The 19,612-nt window shown below is 42.4% G+C and overlaps 1 protein-coding gene across 1 annotated transcript in view; it reads left to right on the top strand.

Moving 5' to 3' along the window:
• The first annotated feature begins 444 nt into the window (after positions 1-444).
• The window catches only part of TAC3 (tachykinin precursor 3), a 135,446-nt gene continuing 116,278 nt past the window's right edge, over positions 445-19,612 (top strand). The window contains exon 1 of the mRNA XM_077483557.1: positions 445-592. The gene's annotated coding sequence lies outside the window, so the exon portion shown is untranslated. The remainder of the gene's footprint in view (positions 593-19,612) is intronic.

The following is a 19,612-nucleotide window of genomic DNA, read 5'->3' as shown; positions in this document are numbered from 1 at the left end:
AAGTAAAGACAACAGCTAACGTGATAGAGGCAAGAGTGAGAGTGGGAGACTAGGATAAAAAGCCTGGAGAGATTGGAGAGAGGTACAGGGACAGATGGAGGCGAAGAAAAAAGAGGGTCAGAGGGAGAGAGATAGTGTTAGAAGAGAAATATAGAGGAAGAAATAGATAAATGTAGAGAAAGAGAGAGAGAGAGAGAGAGAGAGAGAGAGAGAGAGAGAGAGAATGTGACACAAAGAAAGCATAGACAACAGGGATGAAGAAAATGAGATAACATATTTTATATATTAGATAAACAAGAGGGATGAAGAATATGAGGAATACAAGAAAAAAATGAGAAATAAATAGGCATAAAAAGAGGTTGGTATAGGTGGGAAGGAAAGCTAGAGAGCTGGGCAGAGCGAGAGAGAAGTTGGGAGGAAAGAAGAAATAGGATGAGTTATACTGAAAAGAGCGAGAAGAATTGAGTGACAGGAGCATCGAATCACCAAGGACTCGTGTCTGTATTTAAAAGCAGAGATCGCAGTTCAGACTCCTCAAGACATCTCACAGCTCAACCAGCGCAGAGGATCAGCGTGACTGCAGCACACACAGGTAGAGCATTGCTATTGCATCTTACTGGATACACTTGTATCACAGCAACTTTTGTCATTTTCATGTATTGTTTCATTTTAAAACATTTAGGCACTTTAAATTGGTAAATTATATGAGAGTAGCTAACGCATTAAAATATTCTTTGCATGCCAATTACAATTCTGTATGGTTAACATTCACAGTATAATAAATGTAAAAGATTGAATGTAAAAAATGTTTCACGACAAGTTTTTTGTCAACCAGCATTGTAAAGTCTTGGTTATGCCCTGCTTCATTTCTACCTAAGTGTGAAAAGCACATTGGATTGACTGCAATATGTGGAGATATTATATAATTGTGGGTCTTTTCTGTTTATTCTTTAACAGACTTTTTAGCTTTAGTACACATGGTTTAACAATTTGGTTTTATTGCTAAGTCTATCAAACATTTAACTAGATTGATATATGTATATATTCCTGATTTATTTAAGTAAAACCTAAATCATATCATGCTATACTATAATAGTAACTGATGTATGTATATATGTATATAAATAATACTATACTATCAATCACGCTATAGCATAAAACGTATACGATTAGTGGAAAATGTCACGTCATATATGGATAAGATGTAAATATATATGTACGTATATAATGCTAATTTACGCAAAAAGTACATTTTACCTTATCCTTACAAAATCAATATGAGGGTAAATACCCTGATTGGGTATTTGAAGTGAGCCTGGGCTATGTCTAAATAACTGCTTAGGTTATTAAACTCTTGACTTCATTTTCACACAAACTTATGGTTTGCTAGGGAGGAATTTTCTATATCTTATCATATTGCCATCAAGTTATTTTAGAATGTAAACTTGTTTTGCCCCTCCTATGTTGTACACTTAGGATATGTTAGTGAGTAAAATAAATTCCACAATTAGGTTGAGGCTTAGCAGTGAGGAGCAAATGTCTTCTGGGAATTTGAAATATTAATTTACAGTTAATTATGAAGAATCAGAGATTATATATTGCATTCATTTAGAGCAAGGAAACTTTAGAGAAGGTCTATGAACCCCATAAACCCATACCGATCATAATATAAAAATCACATTCTTAAATGGAGTGTGAATGAGAAGGTAGGTGTATAATATGAAGAGAGAAAGGAGAAGGTGTGTAATAGTTCTAGAATCAAATTGCTCTCGCTACATGCAGAGGTGGAGGCACTCATGAGCACATTACTGGCATAAGAAGTCTACATGGATTAAGGGTCATAAGGTGCATTTTGGAAGCAGATAATAGTTATCATTTGTTTCCTTAGTTGTTAGTGTATTGAAATCTTTACAATATTGGTTCAAATGGGATTAGTTAATAAATTTTTAGGGTTTGATTAAATCAATGATTTAATGAAGACCTGGTACCAGGGAGGATTACATAATGATGGTCTAAATGACCACGCTAATACAAAAGTGGCAAACTTTATTTCATGATTCCCCTTCGGAGCTACGTTTGTACTCTAAACTCAAAACATGTCTGGTCTAATTACTGCAGACCTCAATGGAGAAAGTTTCTTTCTAGGCTTAATTAAAACATCACATTAACTGCTACTGTGGGTATTGCATTTCTTTTGTATAGCAATATGGATATATTGTCATTTATTTTGACCTTACTGTACATGAAAATTTCATATACGACTTAACTTGAGTTCTTCACTGGTCTGAGTGATAAGACAACTGACTATATACTTGACTATATAGCAATGTTTAAAAAAACATAGGTGGTATCATTAAAAAGAATATATTTTACAGGACAAGAGTGGGGATGTTGCGGTTGTGCTAACAGAAAGATTAATGTTTTTACAAGGGAACTAGAGCACTTTTGTAGAATTTGCTGCTTTGCCCAGCACAGGCAAATTGTATGTACTGTACTTGTTAAGGTGGAACTAAACTGTAACAAAATTTTCTAGTAGGTGCGTTTTTTTGGTGACTATGTATGTTTTCTCTGACAACAAATCGGCTTCACCTGTATGCTAGCAATATCTGTAAACTGTCTCACTGGCTGTGACACATGTGCAGTGCAGTGTACACTCCTGGCCCTCTCCAGGCATCTGTAAGTTGCAGAGAATGGAGCTGGTTGCCAGGGTGATGTATCCCTAATGAAGGTGCGCAGGAGTTACATCATCAGTGACCTGGCCAATAGCTGAAAAAAGAAGATGCCAGAAAAAATGGAAAAAATGGCAACAGCAGTGGATGAAGCAATTGGGGGGAGCATGGACCTTTTATCTCTGGTGGAGGCCAAACTATGTGGTAAGTCGGCCATAATGTGCAATCATGCACATAATGGACATTGCTCCAGGGACCCGCAGCTGATTTAGTTCCACTTTGAAATCCATTATTTTCTATTACATTGCACTGATGACCATTACAATAAAATCCTAATGTGTTGACCTATATTCTTCCCTGAAATGGTGCACTCATATATCTTATAAAACATTATGCATCTAGTGTGAACATAACTTTACGTAGAAATAGCAGTTTTTGTCAAGACTCTGCCCTTTGCAGCTTCTCATATGCAATGAGCTCAGAAATAGGCTGGTGCTTGCACCAGGGAGCACATTTTTACAGTATCACGGATTTCAGGACTATTCACAAAATGAGACAATTAAATTACTGTATGCAGTGGAGCTCTTCCTTAAAGTATCAGAAATGCACTCACTTTTTATGGAGCAGAGGAGATAAGGAGGTGTTCTGTAGTCCATCAGAGAAAAACTAGACAGGGCTGATAACACTGCTTGCCCTTTTAGCAAAGTCACTCAGTGAGTCCTCAGAAAGTTGTAGTTCAGGCAGATCAACAGCCACATCTGTACTTACATACATTTTAAAAGGATATAATATATATATTTTTTATTTTGCCCAGACATGCAGTATATTGCAATATTTTTTACGTCAGATTGAATTATCCCTTCCAACTGCAATAATATCCCAGCTGCCATGCTGTAGTGATAATTTATTACAGCCGTCATCAGAAAGCAGCCTTTTTACACCTTTCACACGGAGGCATTTTTCAGGCAATACAGCGCTAAAAAAAAGCACTATAAAGCACCAGAAAAAAGCCTCAGCTGCAAACCCAGTGTGAAAGCCAGAGTGTTTTCACACTGGGGTGCTGCGCTGGCAGGGCATCACAAAAAGTCCTGCCAGCAGCTTCTTTTCAGCGGTGGAGGAGCGGTGAATACACCGCTCCTCCATCGCTTCTACCCATTGAAAACAATGGGGCAGCGCTGCTATACTGCCGGCAAATCGCTGCTGCAACGGTGTTTTGCGGGTGGATTTAACCCCTTTTCTGCCGCTAGCGGGGGGTCAAAACCGGCCCACTAGCGGCCGAATAGCCCAGCTAAAACTACAGTAAAGCGCTAAAAATAGCTCCGATTTCCCTCTGACACCCAGGGCGGCCCAGTGCGAAAGGGTTCTTAATAAGCTAATCAGTTTGAGGTAATGTTTGGAATAAATTATTGCCAACATAGGCCAAGAGCTGTGTGTGGTTCTCCTGAACTACCTCTATGATCCTTACATCACAACGTGCTAAACAAAACGGAACCTATGCATGTAAAGTATCCTCAGGAAAAAAACAAATAAAATCCAAAGTGTATAATAATACATTAAGCAGAGTTTTGACAAAGCACACCATAGAAAAGTTCTGTAGTAAGTTGGGTACCTATATTATCTGCTGCATGGAGAACATTGCTCAGTAAAAGTTAAGGCCCGTACACACGATCAGACTTTTTGACAACAAACATGCAAATTAGATGTTTTGGAGCAACATCCGACCGTGTGTACGCTCCATCGGACAAACTTTTTCGGTTTTCATCTGACTTTTGTTGGCTGTGGGAACGGACAGTACAAACAAGCATGCTCAGAACCAATGCGAAAGATCAGACAACAATACAGAAGTTGACCAAAGGTGGCGCTGGAGTAGTTGAATGTCCTCTTTTGAAGTGTCGTCAGTACATTGAAACGTCACTACGTTCGTGTTTGTTGCCTAAAAAGTCCGATCGTGTGTATGCAATACAAACTTACGGCCAACGCCCTTTGTACAAATGTCCACGGGAAAGTTTGTACAAAGTCCGATCGTGTGTATGGGGCTTTAGATTAACAGAGCCATGGTTCAGATTGCAGTGCAGAACTCTCAAGTGCATGGTTGCAGCATGGTTTCTATTTGTCTAATATCCTATATGTGCTGGGAAGCTTACATAATGCTTCTGTTAAAGTCCAACTTTGGGCTACAATTTTTTTTTAAATGTTCCTCAGCAGCTCTAAAAATGCAACCTATTCACCTTTAATCTAGAGCTGTCCCTTGATTTTATTCATTTTTGCCACAAGCCAGTAGTTGGATAAAAAAAAAATGAAGTATTTCTGATTGTTTTTTTAATTTGCTTACTAGGTGTATTGTGGTTGTGGTTGCCATTGTTGGTATATTGTTGCTAATTGTGATTACTTAGTATGTGTGTTGTTAGTACTGGAATATGTATCTATTGCTGAATAAAGCTGGCCATACACACAGAGTTTTTTTTAATTTAACCTACAGGAAAAAAAAATGTAACAGATTCCTCCATCCACACTAAACAGCACAGATGGATGTATCTACCAGTGCAGCTGTTGTATTCTGTCAGGCAGTGAACCTGAATTTCAAAATACCCATACAATGCCTGCACATGAGTGAATGCAGGGAATACTAGGTGTGCCCCATTTTCCATATGTAAGAAAAAAACTAGTATCCTAATCAGTGTGGTATCTGATTAGACTAATAACTCTGTAGAATTTGATGATTGTGAGTGCATCAGGACAGAAATTAGCATACAAAATTCCATAGTTTGAACATTAGTATTTCTCAATTTCTTTTTTTTCTTAAACTGCCTACTTTGGTATTGTAGTTGTTGCCAGGTTGTTGTTGCTATTCGTGATTGCTTACTAAATGTTGTTCGTGGTGGAGTAATTGTCTATGGTTGACTAAGGCTTAGTTCACACTAGAGCTTGGCAGCGCATCCCGTGTTTGCTCGGGCACGGCAGCCCATTCATTTGAATTGGCTGCCGTGCTGCATGAAACGCACAAAAAAAAGACGCATGCACCTTTTTAAAAACACAACTGCAGGCAGGGCAGCCATCAGAAATTGTGGGGCCCCTTATACAGCTTTAAGCCTGGGCCCCCCCCCCCCCCCCGAGCCTGACCACCAACATTCCTCAGGGTCCTGCCCACTGGCCGCCCCACCAAGTCCTTCAGTGCCTCACACCCCCCCACACCTGTACTCTCTCGGCCCCCTCACACCTGTACGCTCCCAGCCCCTCCTCACACCTGTACACTCCAAGCCCCCCTCACATCTGTACTCTCCAAGCCCCCCTCACATCTGTACGCTCTCGGCCCCTTCACACCTGTACGCTCCCAGCCCCTCCTCACACCTGTACGCTCCAAGCCCCCCTCACATCTGTACGCTCCAAGCCCCCCTCACATCTGTACGCTCTCAGCCCCCTCACACCTGTATGCTTTCAGCCCCCTCACACCTGTACGCTCTCTGCCCCCCTCACACCTGTACGCTCTCAGCCCCCTCACACCTGTACACTCTCTGTCCCCCTCACACCTGTACGCTCCCAGCCCCTCCTCACACCTGTACGCTCCAAGCCCCCCTCACATCTGTACGCTCTCAGCCCCCTCACACCTGTATGCTTTCAGCCCCCTCACACCTGTACGCTCTCTGTCCCCCTCACACCTGTACGCTCTCAGCCCCCTCACACCTGTACACTCTCTGCCCCCCTCACACCTGTACGCTCCCAGCCCCCCTCACACCTGTACACTCCCAGCCCCCTCACACCTATACGCTCTCAGCCCCCTCACACTTGTACGCTCCCAGCCCCCTTACACCTGTACGCTCCCAGCCCCCCTCACACCTGTACGCTCTCAGCCCCCTCACACCTGTACGCTCCTAGCCCCCTCACACCTGTACGCTCTCAGTCCCCGCCCACTTGTACAATCCCAGCCCCCTCACACCTGTAACGATCTCACCCCCCTCACACTTGTACGCTCTCAGCCCCCTTACACCTGTACCCTCCCAGCCCCCCCTCACACCTGTACACTCTCAGGCGCCCTCACACCTGTACGCTCCCCGCCCCCTCACACCTGTAGGCTCCCAGCCCCCCTCACACCTGTATGCTCCCAGCCCCCCTCACACCCATACGCTCCCAGGCATGTACACACACACAGACATGTAAACACACACACACACAGACATGTACACACACACACAGACATGTACACATGCAGGAAATGGCCAGAGGTGGCAGCAAAGAGCCCACCGTCAGCTCATGACAAAGATGCAGCCTTCTAACTCGCACACATAGAGGAGCATCCACAGAGCTCCTCTGCACCCGACCCTGCCTTCTCATATCCCTGCCAGTCGGCCGGGCCCGTCCAGATGCTGGGGCCCCCTTACAAGTGTATGGGCTGTACCCCCCTGATGGCGGCCCTGACTGCAGGGAAAGTCGTTTTGACCATGGAATCTCTCTGTGGTTAGTGGGTAAAACCTTGTGAGCTGCCAAACTACTCCCCTAAAGTGAAAATCAAATAAAAAATAAATAATAAAAATAAATGAAAAAACAGCTGCCAACACTTTCCACACTTCCCCAGATGTGACAATGCAAACTGATCTTTCAAATGTGTGGCGCTTAAATATCTATACAACTAATATACATGTGTAGCACAAATGCCATAAATAACCAGAAACTATATCCTGTAATATAAAGGCAATTAATAAATGTCCAAAAACAATAATAATATAATATAATAAAGTGCTCGTGCTCCGTGTATTGCACAAAGATTCCTAACCACTTTCAGACCGGACCATTTTGCTGGCTTAAGACCAGACCACTTTTTGCGATTCGGCACTGCGTCGCTTTAACTGACAATTGCGCTGTCGCGCAACGTGTCTCCCAAAGAAAATTGATGTCCTTTTTTTCCCACAAATAGACCTTTCTTTTGGTGGTATTTGATCACCCCTGCGGTTTTTATTTTTTGCGCTATAAACAAAAATAGAAAAACTTTTTGTTATAATAAATATCCCCCAAAAATATCTAAAAAAAATTTTTTCCCTCAGTTTAGGCCGATACGTATTCTTCTACATATTTTTGGTAAAAAAAAATCGTAATAAGCGATTATTGATTGGTTTACGCAAAAGTTATAGCGTTTACAAAATAGGGGATAGTTTTATGGCATTTTTATTAATAACTTATTTTTTACTAGTAATGGCGGCAATCAGCGATTTTTATTATGACTGCGACATTATGGCAGACACATCTGACATTTTTGACACATTTTTGGGACCATTGTCATTTATACAGCAATCAGTGCTATACAAATGCAGTGATTCCTGTGTAAATGACACTGGCAGTGAAGGGGTTAACCAGGGGGTGGCAGTGTAGGGGTTAAGTGTTCCTAGGGGCATGTTTCTAACTGTGGGGGGCTGGGCTTTGTGTTAGTGAACATTGATCTCTGCTCCAATCCCATGGAGCAGAGATCAGCGTCACTTGTTGCTAGGCAGAACGGGGAGATGCTGTTTACAACGGCATCTCCCCGTTCAGCCGCACCGTGAGGCGATCACAGGTATCCCTGCGGTGATTGAATCTGCGGGACCCGCGACCGGACTCACAGGGGTCCTGACCGGCACGCAAGCGCACCGGCGGCGTGCACGCGTTGGCAGGGCGGCATATAAAAATGGACGTACCTGTATGCCAATATGCCTGCCCGTGCCATTCTGCCGACGTACATTGGCGTGCACTGGTTGGGAACTGGTTAATAATGTAGTATCCTGTGATACAAGGGTAAAGTGTCCAAAAAAGATATAAATAAAGTACGTGTGCTCCATGTATTGCACAAGAATCCTTAATGATAATATTTCAAAAATCCATTATGAAAACATAAAACGTGATGATAGTGATGATATCTTCATGCAGTGTGCACACACCCTCCACCAGATGTACCCTCACCTTAAGGGCTTTATATAAAAGCCTGTAATAAATATTATTATCAACTTTTAAAGATCCTCCTGGGTTTCCTCTTTCCTGTGGTTGCTAGTTTTGGCTTAAATGCTGATACAAGGATCATTCCTTCCTCACGATTAAAGCGGAGTTCCAACTGTTACATGTTTTTTTTTTTCTTGATGAATATCTTTATTTTAAAAAATCTTATTAATATCACTCAGGTTTCTCAGATGAATCGCTGCTCAATTGCCGATTTAATAGAGGGAGATATTTTATATTGCTCCTTCTTGGAAATTTCCATCTTGCTTGTGAGCATGTGAAGCCCACAAGTACTATCTTCCGGGATCTGGTGCAGCCGAGCGACCAGCATGCACCTCCAGTTCTCACACATTCGCAGTATGTATGGCTCGCAGGGCCATACACTTCTGATGTTGGCATCACAATGGGCATCATTGTCGGAAGTGTCCGCCTCATTGTGATGGCAACGAAGCCCTCGGCGCTGTCCACTGACTCCTGGGAAATGATGACACACATTTCCCAGGAGCACTATCGAGCACAGGCGCCGAGGGAAATGATGTCAAGTGCCAGGGAGAGGAAGAGGCAGATTACAAGGCACCCCTTAGCAACAGAAATGAAAACAGGAGTAAAAAAAAAAAAAAAACATTTTTTTCAAATGTTTTTTCTTAGGTTTAATGCTGCTGAATAATGTAAAGTTAATTTTATGGGTGGAACTCCGTTTAAACCACTTGCCTACAGGGCACTTTCACCCCCTTCCTGCCCAAGCCATTTTTCAGCTGTCAGCATTGTTACACTTTGAATGACAATTGCGTGGTCATGCTACACTGTACCCAAACACATTTTTTATAATTTTCTTCACACAAATAGAGCTTTCTTTTGGTGTTATTTAATCACTGTAGGTTTTTTATTTTTTACAAAAAAAAGACCAAAAAAAAAAAATGTTTTTTACTTTTTTTCTGTCAGTAAATTTTGTAATTGAGTAATTTTTCACCTTCACTGATGTGCGCTGAGGAGTCGGCACTGATGGGCTGAACTGGTGGGCATTGATGAGGTGGCACTTATGGGCACTGATGAGGCAGCACTTACTGGCACTGATGGGGAAGCACTAATATGCCACACTTATGGGCACTGACAGGTGGCACTGATATATGGCACTGATAAGCACTGATAGGCGGCACTGATGGGCACTGATAGGTGGCACTGGTGGGCACTGTTAGGCTGAACTGGTGGGCACTAATAGGTGGCATTAGTGGGCACTAATAGGTGGCACTGGTGGGCACTGATAGACGGCAGGGATAGGCAGTACTGATGGACATTGATGGGTGTCACTGATGGGCGACACTGATGGGCATTGATTGACAGCAGTAATGGGCATTGATGGGCAGCACTGATAGGCAGCATTGATTGCCAGCATTGACTGGCATCGCTAATGGGCACTGATTGGTGGCACTTGTGGGCAGTGATGGGCACTGATTGCGGCCACTGGTGGGCACTGATCGTTGGCATTGGTGGACATTGTTTTTGACACTTTTATTTACTATTGTAATCAGGGCACTGATGATCAGTGCCCTGATTACATTCCTAAATGTTCCCCTATGAGGAGATGCCGCTGATCGGCCCTCCTCACCACACACTCTGTCAGTGTGAGGCGAGGAGCGCTGATTACCTGCACTTTATTGTTTACATGTTTAAAGAGCCGAGGACTTGGCTCCTTTCACAGATCGGGGGCGCCCCCAACCCCGCAGGCACACGGGAGCGGCCGTTCTGGGCTGCCGTTATATGACAGCGGCCCAGAACAAGAGCTGCACCGCTCCGCCGTCATATGAAGGTGGGCAGATGGCAAGCAGTTAAGGTGCAGATCAAAAGACACTGCTTCCTCATGGCTATCAGCAGAATCCTCATATATAACACATGTGGAAAACAATAGAATCTTGCAATAGTGTCATAACGTTTAAAACAGGTTTATTGCAACTTAAAATACACATAGATTTACACTCACATTTTGCATAATAAAAACATGCCTTGGTATGACAAAGGGATGATAACATCACTTGGAGACCGATGTTACAACCCTTGTCTATAAGCATACCAAGGCATGTTTTTATTTAAATTTTATTTTAAACGTTATCACACTATTGCAAGCTTCTATTGTTTTCCACTGTGTTATATATATGAAGAGACTGCTGATGGCCAGGAGGAAACAGTGGCTTTTGATCTGCACTTTAATCAGGAGGAAGGAATGATCATTGTTTCAGCATTTAAGCCAAAACTAGCCACCACAGGAAAGAGGAAACACAGGAGGATCTTTTCAAGTTGATAATATTATTTATCACAGGCTTTTATATAAAGCCCTTAAGGTGAGGGTGCATCTGGTGGAGGGTGTGTGCACACTGGATGATGATATCATCACCATCATCACGGTTTATGTTTTCATAATGGATTTTTGAAATATTATCATTAAGGATTCTTGTGCAATACATGGAGCACACGTACTTTATTTATATCTTTTTTGGACACTTTACCCTTGTATCACAGGATACTACATTATTAAGGATCTTTGTGCAATACACAGAGCACAAGCACTTTATTATATTATATTATTATTGTTTTTGAACATTTATTAATTGCCTTTGTATCACAGGACATATTTTCTGGTTATTTATGGCATTTGTGCTACACGTGTATATTAGTTGTATAGCTATTTAAGTGCCGCACATTTGATAGATCAGTTCTCTCTGTGGTTTCCACACCCACGATCGCAATGGGGGCTGAGATGCGTGGGGGTGCCATTCAGATTGAAGAACTGCAAGAGAAGTGCGATTCAGCTGTGGGTAGGGGAATCAATGCGATACCAGCAACAAGAATGCACGCTCAACACTAGTGTGAACCGAGCCTCGGTGTTGGGAGTACTGGATATGTTCTAATATGTAAGAGGCATAATCTAGTATCCTAATCAGTGTGGTATTTAAGTGGATTAGTAACGCAAATTTACTTATTGTGAGCTTATCAGGCCTGATATGCAGCGGATAAAAGTGCATTGTTTGAACATCTGTAGTTGGGTATGCCAAGTTTTAAGTATTTCTTTTTTTGTAAATTACATTTTATTGAGGTTTTTTGACATACAAACAGTAACCCGCAAAAGGCGGAAACAAACACTGGTTACAGCATAAAACAAAAAGACAAAAAACAAAAACGGGGACCATTTCCCAACCCCCACCCCCCCCCAAAAAAAGGAGGGGGGAGGGGAAAACCCCCACAAAAAACAAAAACAAAAAAGTGTTAGCCCAGCCCTGGCACGGTCTTATCTAGACAGATACGCCCACTACATTACCCTCCAGCCGGAGGCACAACAGATAGCGATTCTGTGCAGTGACTCCCTGCTCCATCGTACAGGAGAATGTCTACTCATGTGATCCCTCCCCCCCCCACTCCCCGCCTAAAGAAAAGGTACCCCTCAGGTACGTGAAAGGGCCATCTATTGGGGAGATCCTGCATTTGGTTCAAGCCCACCCGCACTCCACTCCTTCAGGACTCCACAGGGAACCCCAGGGGCATTGAGCTTAGCTGATCACACAGCAGTTAGTCCGAAGCCGAGTCCACAGAAGCCACCCATCCTGCCCAAACCTTATCAAACTTGGCAAGAGCTCCTCTGCTCAAGTAGGTAGCTTTATAAAATGGGACCGCTTTGTTGACGAGAGATTTCCAGCTCTCCAAGGTCGGGGCAGACGAACTCTTCCACGATAAGACAATTCTTTTTTTAGCATAAAACAATAATAGGGTGAGAAGAGTTCGTATAGCCCTAGTAGTGGCCAAAGGTTCAATCAAGTGCAACAAACACACTTCAATGGACTGGGGGATTGAAATAGAGGTGACCGATCTGATACAGTGAGCTATAGCTTGCCAGTAGGCTTTAATATGAGGACAGTCCCATAATATATGCATGAAGTTCGCCATAGGCATGGAGCATCTCCAGCAAAGCGATTGCTGGTTCCCAAACATTTTCGCTAACCTAGCCGGGGTTAAATATATTCTATGTAGGAATTTGTAGTGGATTAAGCGGTCTCTGGCAGAGACCAAGTATTGAAACGTGGTCCCCCACATGTCATCCCAGTCATCTCTGTCTATAACCGGGGCCACAGCAAGTTTTAAGTATTTCTGATTGTTTCTCTTAACCTCCCTGGCGGTATGATTATTTCGGATTTTAGGTGCTAAAAGCGGTACCATTATTTTGCATGAAAATTTGGCGTTTTATATTGTAGTCTTGCAATTCTTAGGAATAACTCTCTTAAATCTGTCCAAACCAGAGTCTAGCAGACATCCCGGGTATGATAAAGTTTGAAAAATTAAATCATAAATTATAATATAATAAATAATTATAAATAATTGTACCAAATAATAATATAACAATAATAAAAATTATTCAATAAGGTAATCAAATCAAAAACACTGAAATTTGCTCAGTTGCAGAATTGTCACTGTCATTACTTTTCAGTATTTGATGACGGATCTCCCCACAAATCGCTATCGCTCAATTCTGCGAGTGATTCCAATTTATTATCGCTGTTTTCTAGCTGGTCTAAAATCATTTTTGATGTACAGTGACAGTTTTGGTTGCTATGGGCAATCTCCAGTTTCCAGGCATAAAGAACAGTTTTTATTATATAAAAGTGCATGCAGGACACTGGGCAGACCACTAGGGACAACGGGGATGTGAAATATTTACATACAGCAATGTAATCTGTAAGATTACATTATACTGTATGTATACTGTTTGTTTCACTTTTTGAATTTGGCGCCGATCTCCGTCCCCGTGCGTCGCAACGCTCGCAGGGCACGGAGATCGGCGATGTAATGCATCGAGCGAGACACGGCTCGCTCGTACAGCGGGGAGACAACGCTGGATCCGAGGGAGAAGGTAAGTAAACCTCCTCCTGGATCCAGCGATGCAGTCCCGAGTCTGGCTCGGGGATACCGCTTTTGGTATGAAAAATCCACCCCGAGTCAGACTCGGGAACACCGCCAGGGGGGTTAATTTGCTTTGGTATTGTGGTTGTTGCCATTGGTTATCTCTTACTAAGTGTTGTTAGTACTGGTATAAAACAGAGCACAACAGGAGTTTGGAGACAGTAGACTGTCCATGGTAAGTACCTGTGTTTGATTTTTAGTTTGGAAGATGTCTGGTTTAGTTCAGTGCAATACTTGTTTGCCAATTGTTTTTCATGGTACTCTTTGAAGGCTATCTTTCTGTCCTGTCTCTATGTGGGTTTCCAGGCCGTGTGTTGACATTTGACAATGCTTGTCTGGATTCCTTGGTTTTTGCTCTTCAGTCTGCAAAAATGCTGTCCAATTCAATTGCTTCTGCTCAGCTACCTTGCAAAAAGGCACCTGCAAATGAGATGGGAACAGAACATTTGTTTGGACTGGAGGAATGAAAACTGTGGACCAGAAACATGCAGCTGTTGGTGTGTCATTGCATAACCCTTTCACACTTGCAAATACGATTGTTAGAGATTACATGTGGGAGACCCAGCAGGGGTTCCCAATGATTAGCTGCAGGTGAAGCCCCATTGAAATCAAATAGATCCAAATTTGCCTGCAGCAAATCATGGCTGCTCACATGTAAGCGCTTATGGAACAAATACCCGTGAGTTATCAGCCCTGGAAGGAGAATGTCTGCCTCCGGCGCGGATCATTCAGATAATCACTCCACTAGAGATTACGTGCGAATGGCTGCCATTAGCTGTGGGATCTGTCAGCCTCCCAATGCTTTCAATAGGGTTACTACCCACAAATACCCATGACTCCTGCATGTAATCACTAACAGCCTCATTCCCAAGTGTGAATGGGGCCTAATAATGTTCTAACTGATTTAGAAGATGATACAGAGGTTGCGCCCATAGCTATTTTTGAGAATGTCCCTATGTTGATGGAGACAAGGGCTTCATCTCTACATCCCTGCCCCGGTGGATGTGGGGGTCTGCACCCACACCATGAAAAAATCCTATGATGTAAATCATGTTGGCCAGCAGTGTAGATCCATTGTCAATCATAATGAACAATGATCCGCTGACATAATGATCCGCCACTTCTCCTGCCCCTACTCCTTATTGCAAATTACAACTCATGGCTGTATTTGGTCAATGATGTCATCCAGGAACTATTATTTGCCACAGGTGTAACTTGTAGTGTTAGCGGGGCATTGTTCATCCTGATTGACGTTCGGTCTCCATTGCTGGATGGCATGATTGACATTGCATTTACATAGGGGGACATTGTTTATTATTTTAATAACATTTTTTGTTCAATGGTGTCTGTTGGTTGATTTACTTTTTAAATTTTATTTATGAATAAGCAACAAAGGGTACTATATACCACTTACTAATTCATATAGGGTGGCTGGATATCTGAGGGGGCCCCTTATTCCAAAATGTCCTCCTTCTATAAGCTGCCACATTCACCTGGCCAGAGACAAGGGAATGAGGCCCTTGTCCCATCCACACGAGGACAAGGTAACCTGAATGGGTGAAAAGGCTTTCTGCCCTCCTCCTTGCAAATTATGCTTTCATTATTAAAGGCATGTGGCCTATTACTCCAATTTCCTTTCCTGGTCAGACAGGCTGAATGCCAGGATAAAAGTCTGGCACTGATTTTGGGGGAAGGGACCCTTACCATTTTTTTCTTATTTTGATTCATCCCTGAACCGGAGAATGGGTACTCTTAGCGTTCCTGTGCGATCCTCAGCAGGTTCCAGTGTGAACCAAGCCTAATAAAGCAATGAATACTGATGGTATTTATCAAAGCATTCTTGTTGAAATTCAATATATAGTTGGATTATTAATTAACCATTTTAATAAATCTCTTCTAACAGAAAAGGTTTCCAATGGCTGGTGGACTGTGGACAGCCAATATTGTAGCTACAGTATATCCATAAACAAACAGAGCTCACCAGCCTAGTGCATTATCCTTAAGGCTCTGTTCACATCTTAGCGTTCACATCTGTGGCAATTCAAAACAGTGGCAAATCACGGGACACCTGTTCGTTCCCTGTTATTTCCAATGGCACCCCAATTGTGGCATGTTTTTGCCGCAATTCGTTGGGTGATAATAGCGGTAAAATCGTGCAAACAGAATCGCAGGATGCCTGTCACCCACAAGAGCTTCTGTTTGCGTGATTTTTCTGCGATTATCGCCCAAAAAATCGGCCCGCGATTGGGGTGCCATTGGATGTGTCACAGAACACACAGCTATTTTTAATCGTGGGCGGAATTGTGATTCAGAACGCCAAGATGTGAATGGAGCCTTAGGCTCCATTCACATCTATGCATGTTGTTTTTGAGCATTTCTGACGTTTTTTTTTGCTGTGCTTTACATGGGATTTTACCACGATTTTGCTGCGATATGCTTTTTTTTGGGGGAACATTTGTTTTTGGGCAGATTTAAAAGCATCAAATTCAAAATTGCTGCAAAAATTCTGTAAAAACACTCTACTGTACATGTTTTTCTGCAACTTCTCCATTGAAATCTATTGAACCAAAAAAAAAGCAAAAATCCCACGTTTTGCATTTAAAAAAGTCCCTGGCCTTTTCCAAAATGCATAGGCACAAAAATGCATTGATCTGAACATGTTCCATAGGAACCCATGTTAAAACATGTCCTACATTTCTCAAAGAAGAAAAAAGCTTGAAAAAACGCATTGTTGTGAATGGAGCCTAAATATACTTTATCAATAAAATAATAAAATGTTTTATATACTCACAAACCGTTATGTACAAGCTCATTAGAACAAATGCAGGTAAAGACTGTCTCTATCAAGATTCCTGTATATCATCTCAATACCTCACATCATAAGGAGAAGTAGTATAAGTCTAGAAGGCTAATGCATTTCAAGGGACATGCCTTCTTCCTCAGAAACTCAGGCCAAGAATTCTTAGAGAACTTCAACGTGTAGTTGTTGAATTATTATCTAATCTTTTTAAACAATTTATAACAGAGAGAAGTACACCATAAACGGTGGACGGCTAATATTGTAGCTAAATGCAAGGTTTTGGTAGGCGTATAACACACGCTGGCATATAGCACGCACCCCCATTTAAGAGGGAAGTTTCAGGAAAAGTTTCAGGAGAAGTTTCAGGAAAAAATACTTTTTTTTTAATAAACCACTTTGAAGCAAAATAATGGTGCCCATCTGCAGCTTCAGTGCAGCCTGTTCTGTGCCCATCTGTAGCTTCAGTGCAGCCTGTTCTGTGCCCATCTGCAGCCTGTTCTGTGCCAATCTGCAGCCTGTACTGTGCCCATCTGCAGCCTGTTCTGTGCTTATCTGCAGTTTCAGTGCAGCCTGTTCTGTTCCCCATCTGCAGCTCACTATCTCTCATATGAAATCGGTTTCCTCGGCTTAGTCGGCAGTCACACACACAAATACTTTTTTCTTTTTAAATAAACCAGTTTGAAGCAAAATAATGGTCATTGAGAATCAATGCAGCTTGATTAGTGCCCATCTGCAGGCTCAATGCATCCTAATCTGTGCCCATCCGCGGCTTCAGTGCAGCCTGTTCTGTGCCCATCTGCAGCTTCAGTGCAACCTGTTCTGCGCCCATGTGCAGCCTGTTCTGTACCCATCTGCAGCTTCAGTGCAGCTGTTTCTGTTCCCATCTGCAGCCTGTTCTTTTCCCAGCTGCAGCTTCAGTGCAGCCTGTTCTGTGCCCATTTGCAGCCTGTTCTGTGCCCATCTGTGTCCATCTGCAGATCAGTGCAGCTTGTTCTGTGCACATCTGCAGCTTCAGTGCAGCCTGTTCTGTGTCCATTTGCAGCCTGTTCTGTACCCATCTGCAGCTCACCATCTCTCATACGAAAACACAGAGCCCTCATCTGTTTCTGCGGCTCTTAGTCGGCAGTCAGTCCCGCCTCCGCTATTGGCATTGGACCAGCCCCTGCGATGGTCCAATGCTGGTGGCAGAGGTGGGACTGTGTGTGTGTGTGTGTGTGTGTGTGAGAGACATGCGAGCTGAGGGAGAGCCGAGTGGAGAGGAAATGAGGGCTCAGTGATTTCCGGTGGCACTTGTCCCCCTCCTTCCCCTCTGAGGTACGCTGTCGGTGTATAACACGCACCCGCAATTTTCCCCTTATTTTCAGGGAAAAAAGGTGCGTGTTATACACCGATAAATATGGTACTTCTATCAATGATTATTTAAAAGCACAATTTACTCGGTCCAAAGCAGAATGGATTTACTAAGGGCTAAGACCTAACCTCTCAAGTGGTTGATTAGATGTGCATTTGGCTAAATGATTAAGATCAGAATGTGGTTGTAAATAGGATACCGTCGGAATAGAGACCAGTCACTACTGATGTCCCAAAAGCTCTGTACTAGGTGCTTTTCTGGTCAATCTGTTTGTGACATAACTGAAGGTTTGGTGGGCAAGGTATGTCTTTTTTTCTGATAACACCAAGATGTTTAATGAGGTTGATATTCTTGGAGGTGTTTGTAACCTGGAACAATATTTGGCATTGCTGGAAAATTTAAGTGGAAATTGCAGTTCAACATTTCTAAATGCAAGATAATGGGTTTAGGGAAAATAGCCCTCAAACAGAGTACTATTTTCAATTACTTTTTATTATATATATGACAGTCAAAACAATGACAAAATACAAAAATTGAGAGTCACGCAATATTACATCATATACATCACTCAATCATCTTGGAATACAAAGTTTCTCTAGTAATTTAAAGGACATGTAGTTCCATCATTTTTTAGGATGGTTGAGCATATTTATTGTTAACCATTTCCTGAGTGGTGGTGTTGCCACTGTGGTTCCGGCACCCCTAATGGGAACTGACTGTGCCACGGACCACAGGGCCACACCAGTGGATATTAGCTTTCACATGACCATTTGTCTTTTGTTACAATAGTATATTCTGTGTAGCTGTCAAACTGGAAAGTAAAGAAAATAAAATTATAACTGTGCTAATGTAAATCATATTTACATATAACATATAACATGTACCACCAAACGTTATAAGTAAGATTTCCAACTTTATTTAATAGGATAATGTGCTTGCCATGATTCCCAACAGGAATTAAAATTGGAGGTATTCTGGGCCTTGATGGCAAAGAATTTTTCATAGGTGTATTGTGTTTGAACTCTATTTATGACTTCTGATAGAAGAGATATGCCCTTGGACTTTCATTTAGAGGTTATGGTTAACTTTGCTGCTATCAACTGTTTTCTTTCTCAAAGTATAGCTAATGGAAAAGACTTCCAACATAGGAAGTTAATGCTAAGTTAATTTAGGAAATGCTTGGGACAAATATGGATCTCTACTCTAAAAGATTAAAAAACATGTAAAAAGTGGCAGATTCGATGGACCACTTGGTCTTTTTGGCATCATTCTTTGATTTTTCTATGCTTCTATGCTTTACGCCTTCCCACTTACTGCCTCCCCGCCCTTTAAGAGTTCTAAAAGCTGAGAGGCGACTGTGGGCGTTTGGGTCATGTGACTGTTATGATTGGCTGCTATAGTGGTCACATGCATGCTTTAAGAGCTTACCGATCCCTGCTGGTTACCATGCTGCGAGTGTGCAGGGAGCGTGCTCTTAGCATGGTAAGTTGCAAACACAGGGTCACATATATGTGGTCACTCAGCATCAAGGCCCACCCACCGAGAGGCCGTATATATACATATAGCCAGCGCCAAGTGGTTAATATGTTCTTAGAATGAAAAACAAGGACATTCATCCTGGAAGACTGAGAACATACTGTGATTGCAAGGTGTGGAAGGCATTATCATAGCACCCAGACTGGAAAAGGTAAGTATGACATTGGAAAAGACAGTGGGGGGAGGCTCTAGAGTCGGAGAGGGCCTCTAGGTAAGTCTGGAGCATGTAGTAGCATGCATACATATAACATTAATAAATGAAAAAAAGTGAGTTTATCACCTCAAGCTTGTGAAGCTTTATTCTATGAAGTTGTGGCTTTTTGCTTGAATTCACACCATGGCATTGTGGTAACA

This window comes from Lithobates pipiens, unplaced genomic scaffold, assembly GCF_037356315.1.
Source record: "Lithobates pipiens isolate NorthernLeopardFrog02 unplaced genomic scaffold, aLitPip1_a1.2 Scaffold_16, whole genome shotgun sequence".
NCBI lineage: Eukaryota > Metazoa > Chordata > Amphibia > Anura > Ranidae > Lithobates > Lithobates pipiens.
This window is presented reverse-complemented; position numbering and strand designations above follow the sequence as displayed.